Source organism: Aegilops tauschii, chromosome 2 (genome assembly GCF_002575655.3).
Source record: "Aegilops tauschii subsp. strangulata cultivar AL8/78 chromosome 2, Aet v6.0, whole genome shotgun sequence".
Taxonomy (NCBI): Eukaryota; Viridiplantae; Streptophyta; class Magnoliopsida; order Poales; family Poaceae; genus Aegilops; species Aegilops tauschii.
The window spans coordinates 416,028,224-416,034,223 of NC_053036.3; positions in this window are offsets into that span (position 1 = coordinate 416,028,224).

The window sequence follows — 6,000 nt, forward strand, 5'->3', positions numbered from 1 at the left end:
AAACAGGTGGGAGTGGTTTTTCCGTAGATCTTCCTCTCGCTCCCAGGTGGCCTCATCTTCTGTGTGGTGACTCCACTGAACTTTGCAAAACTTGATAACCTTGCTGCGCGTAACTCGGCTGGCATACTCGAGAATCTTAACTGGCTTCTCCTCATAGGTCAAATCACTTTCCAACTGAATCGCTTCCAATGGCACGGTATCTCTCAGTGGTATCTCAGCCATCTCTGCGTGGCACTTCTTCAACTGCGAAACATGAAATACATCATGAACTTCAGACAATCCTTCGGGCAATTCCAGCTTATAGGCAACTTCTCCCATACGTTCCAACACTCTGTATGGTCCGGTAAAACGAGGCGCTAACTTTCCCTTAACTCCAAAGCGCTTCACTCCTCGAAGGGGTGATACTCGAAGATACACTCTGTCTCCGACTTCGTGGACTGTCTCCTTACGTTTAGAATCAGCATAACTCTTCTGCCTGGACTGGGCTACCTTGAGCCTATCGCGAATCAACTTTACTTTCTGTTCAGACTCCTTAATCAAATCTGGTCCAAACAACTGACGATCTCCAACTTCGTCCCATAACAACGGTGTTCTACACCTCCTTCCGTACAAGGCTTCGAAAGGGGCCATCTTCAAACTGGTTTGATAACTGTTGTTATATGAAAACTCCGCATATGGCAAATTGTCGTCCCAACTAGATCCATAATCTAGCGCACATGCTCTCAACATGTCCTCCAAAATCTGGTTGACTCTCTTGGTCTGTCCATCTGTCTGTGGGTGAAATGCTGTACTGAATTCCAGCCTGGTTCCCAATGTTTCATGTAACTGCTTCCAAAACTTCGAGGTAAATTGGGTTCCTCTGTCTGATACAATGGTCCTCGGCACTCCATGCAAACATACTATCCTGGTCTTGTATATCTTTGCCAACTTAGCACTGGTGTAGGTGGTCTTCACTGGAATGAAATGAGCCACTTTCGTCAAACGGTCGACTACAACCCATATTGAGTCATAGCCTGAACGAGTCCTGGGTAATCCTGTGATAAAATCCATGCCTATTTTATCCCACTTCCATTCGGGTATCGGCAATGGCTGTAGCAATCCTGCTGGCTTCTGGTGCTCTGCCTTCACTCTCTGACATACATCACAAACTGCTACAAACTCCGCAATATCCTTCTTCATTCCGGTCCACCAGAAAGTATGTTTCAAATCCAAATACATCTTGGTATTCCCTGGGTGAATCGAGTACGGTGAATCATGGGCTTCTTGCAAAATCAACTTCCTGATCTCCGGATCGTTTGGCACATATACACGGTCCTCAAACCATAAGGTATCGTGCTCATCCTCACGAAATCCCTTGGCTTTTCCTTTGCTCATCTTCTCCTTTATCTCTTCAATCTCCTTGTCTGTCTTCTGAGCTTCTCTGATCCTTTCCATCAAGGTAGACTGAATCTCCAATGTCGCTAAATAGCCTCTTGGGACTATTTCCAAACATAGCTCGCGAAGGTCCTTGGCTAACTCCTGAGGTAACTCTCCTGTCATGAGGGTGTTGACATGACTCTTGCGGCTCAACGCGTCTGCTACTACGTTAGCCTTTCCAGGGTGATAATGCAATCTCATATCGTAGTCTTTGATGAGCTCCAACCATCTCCTCTGTCTGAGGTTTAACTCCTTCTGCGTGAAAATGTACTTCAAACTCTTGTGATCCGTGTACACCTCACAATGGTTTCCGATGAGAAAATGTCTCCATGTCTTCAATGCATGCACCACGGCTGCTAATTCCAAATCATGCGTAGCATAATTCTTCTCATGGGATTTAAGTTGTCGTGAAGCATACGAAACAACTCTTCCTTCCTGCATAAGCACTGCTCCAAGTCCTCGACGAGAAGCGTTGCAATAAACTTCATAGTCCTTGCGTTGATCTGGCAGAATCAACACTGGTGATGTAACCAATCGTTTCTTCAACTCTTGGAAACTAGCTTCACATTCCTCAGTCCAATCGAATTTGGTGTCCTTCTTCAATAGCTCAGTCATGGGCTTAGCAATCCTTGAGAAATTCTCGATAATCTCCGGTAGTATCCTGCAAGTCCAATAAAACTCCGGATTTCTCCAACTGTCGTGGGTGATTCCCAACTTGTCACTGTGTCAACTTTGGCAGGGTCTACTGCTATTCCTTCTCCAGAAATAACATGTCCAAGGAATCCAACTTCCTTCAACCAAAATTCACATTTGCTGAACTTGGCATATAACTGATGTTCTCTGAGCTTCTCAAGTACCAATCGTAAATGCTCCTCATGCTCTTCTTCATCCTTGGAAAAGATTAAAATATCATCAATGAACACCACGATGAACTTATCCAAAAACTCCATAAACACTTTGTTCATCAGGTTCATGAAATAGGCCGGTGCGTTAGTCAGTCCAAATGACATAACGGTATACTCATACAATCCATATCTGGTGGTAAATGCTGTGTTGGGTATATCCTGCTCTCGAATCTTCAACTGATGGTATCCTGATCGTAGATCGATCTTGGAAAATACTTTAGCTCCTTGCAGGCGGTCAAACAAATCATTGATCATCGGCAGTGGGTACTTGTTTTTGATGGTCACTTCATTCAATCCTCGGTAATCAACAACCATCCTTAGTGATCCATCTTTCTTCTCCACTAGAAGTACTGGTGATCCCCAAGGTGACGAACTTGGGCGAATATAGCCTTTATCCAGTAACTCCTTGATCTGCTTCTTAATTTCCTCCAAATCCTTTGCGGGCATCCTGTACGGTCTCTTAGATATTGGCCCTGTGCCTGGCGAAAGTTCAATCAAGAACTCAATGTCTCTATCTGGTGGCATGCCCGGCAACTCTTCTGGAAATACATCCGGATAGTCTTTCACCACTCGTACTTCCTCCTGTACAACTCCTGATAAGGAATTCACTTGAGTCCTCTTTGGCATATGCCTGGATACATACTTGATCCTTTTTCCTTCCGGGGTGGTAAGCAAAATAGTCTTGCTGGCACAATCGATGTTTCCTCCATACAACGATAGCCAATCCATTCCCAAAATCACATCCAAACCTTGCGATTCCAAAACAATGAGGTCTGAGGGGAAAACATGCCTTCCAATGGCCAACGGTATCTGAAAACATCCTTGGGTGGCCATATACTCTGCTCCTGGCGAGGTTACTAACATGGGGCTTTTGAGGACTTGGGTGGACATCTTAAACTTGTTTACGAATCCCCTTGATATGTATGAATGCGATGCACCAGTATCGAAAAGAACGGTTGCAGTAAATGACTTAACCAAAAACTTACCTATTACTGCATCAGGCTGAGCTTCAATCTCCTCCATGCTCACGTGGTTCACATGTCCTTTGTTGAACGGGTTCGGCTTCTTCCCAGAGCTTCCATTGCCAATTCCATTTTGGGCTTCGGGACAATTAGTAGCGTAATGTCCCGTCTTCTGGCACTTGAAACAGGTAATGTGACTTAGATCTCTCTTGGTTGGGGTAGATGGGTTGGTGCGGTTCTGTCCGTTTCCTCCTCCATTCCCATTACCATTCTTGGAGCCATTATGGTTGTGTGAACTACCTCCTCCATGGGTATGCTGAAACTGTCCTCCCGGCTTCGGGGTAAATCGTGGCTTCTGCTGGGCTCCAGAATTGTACTTCCCTTGTCCATACTTCCTCTTGCGGTTTTCAATCTGCTGTTGCTTCCCTTCAATCATGAGAGCTCTATCTACCAGCTCCTGGTAGTTGTTGAAAGTTGCTACCATCAACTGCATACTCAGCTCATCATTCAATCCTTCCAGAAACTTCTCCTGCTTGGCCGCATCCGTAGCAACGTCATCTGGTGCATAATGTGCTAACTTACTGAAATCCTCCACATACTGGCCTACGGTGCGTCCTCCTTGGCGTAGGTTGCGAAACTCACGCTTCTTCATAGCCATAGCTCCTGCTGAAACATGAGCTGTACGGAAAGCTTGCTGAAACTGGTCCCATGTGACAGTGTCAATAGGGTGCGTGGCTGTATAATTCTCCCACCATGATGCTGCGGGTCCATCAAGCTGATGTGCGGCAAAACGCACTCTTTCCGCATCTGTGCATCCTGCAGTGGTCAACTCCCTTCCAACTTTGCGGAGCCAATCATCTGCTACAATCGGCTCGGTGCTACTGGAAAACACCGGCGGGTTTAGCCTTAAGAAACGGGCTAAGTGATCAACAGGTGGTGGTGGCGGTGGGTTGTTGTTGTTGTTGTTGCCTTGGTTCTGCACTAACACTTGCATCAGGGCATTCTGTTGCTGAATCAACTGGGTGATCTCTGGCGGGAAAACAAATCCGGGGTCGCGTCTCGGAGGCATCTGATAGGTTTAGAAAAGATGAGAATTAAGAATAGAATGAGGTCTAGAGGGAAAACACTACCAATATGCTCATGAGACAAATTCAATCAATATCACTCAATCAATCCAAACAAGGCAAAATAATCGATCTAACTAACGTTACAAAGTGCTTGAGCTATACTACTAAATGGGGGAAAAACTACTACTGATATGGTGGTCTACTAAAAATTCTGATCCGTTGAAGACTCCATGATGTCTGCTCCAGCTTCATCAATCCATTCGTCTTCACTTGGTTCCGAGTCGGTGTCGTCGATGATGATGTAGTTATCCGGACAAGTGCATTCGTCGACTTCTGCTTTTGGCACTGGATTTCCCATGAATGTTCCAATCTTATTCTCCAGGTCGTCAATCTTCCCTACTAGTGCGTTGATTTCCTCCAAATAATCTTCGCGTGTAGTCTTGAGTTCTTCTTGGAGTTCCTTGATCTTCGTGAATGCCTTCTTCAGTTCTTCCTTGTCCGTGCATATCTGGTTCTCCTGGCGTCGAATATGTTGGTTCTGCTCCTGGATGAAAGCTGCAATTGATCCATCCTTCTTGGTCTTGATCATCTCCCATTATGCGTCTCAACGTCCACAAATCTGGTAAATCGTATCCTTAAGCTCCTGGTGATAGACTTCTCCAATGCGTCCCATGGCGATGTGTGCGGCCATGCTCTTCCCTAAGCTCCAAGTTGGTGCTTCGAAAACCAATCTCATGGGTTCCATAATTGGCGCAAACGTTCTTCCTGGAATGATAACTTGAATCTTCCAGCTCTCCTCTTCAGGTAATGTGGCGTTGTAGGTTCCGGTGATGCTTGGTATTCGTATGTTCAAGTACTTGGTGACTTCCTTCAAATGTCGTCCAAACGGCGTGTCTTCATCTGGTTGCATGAACTTGCTCCTTGCATTCGCCATTCCTAAAAGAGTAGAAAGTGGAGAGGGGTCAGAAATGAGAAGAGAGAAGTTTTCTAGGGCTTAAGCTTAGTGGTCGTGTCCTACAGTCAGCGTGTGCTCTGATACCAACTTTGTAGCGACCAGACCTCAAATGGCCTGTGCTGCTGTGCACCAGTGTCATCCCTGGATCAGTAATGCTGACACGCACAGTACAAATGGAGGATTTATAACAGAGTAGCAATCACACACTTATTACATCGAATATCTCCGAAGAGATTAAGTGTAATAAACATGGCTTAAGGCCATCTAATAACGATAACAGCGGAAGACTTGGAAGATAAGTGAGTCCATCAACTCCAGCGGCATCACTGAGTATAAGACCACGACCTAAGGCACCTTACTCGTCATCTGAAAAGTCTGCAACATGAAACGTTGCAGCCCGAAAACGGGTCAGCACATAGAATATGCTGGCAAAGCAACACAAAGAGAGCAATGAACAATGATAATGCTATACTATATGCATATATGGCTGGTGGAAAGGCTCTATGGTTACAGTTTTGCGAAAAGCCAATTTTATCCTACTGCAAAGGAATAAATTTTATTTAACTATCATGGTGGTTGAAACATTGAGAAGGTACCTCCAACTCAATCCCAATTAAGTAACATCATTAACCCAACAAAATTAATTATAAGTATCACGGTGATGAGATTCAAATGATAATCCATGTACTAGATAC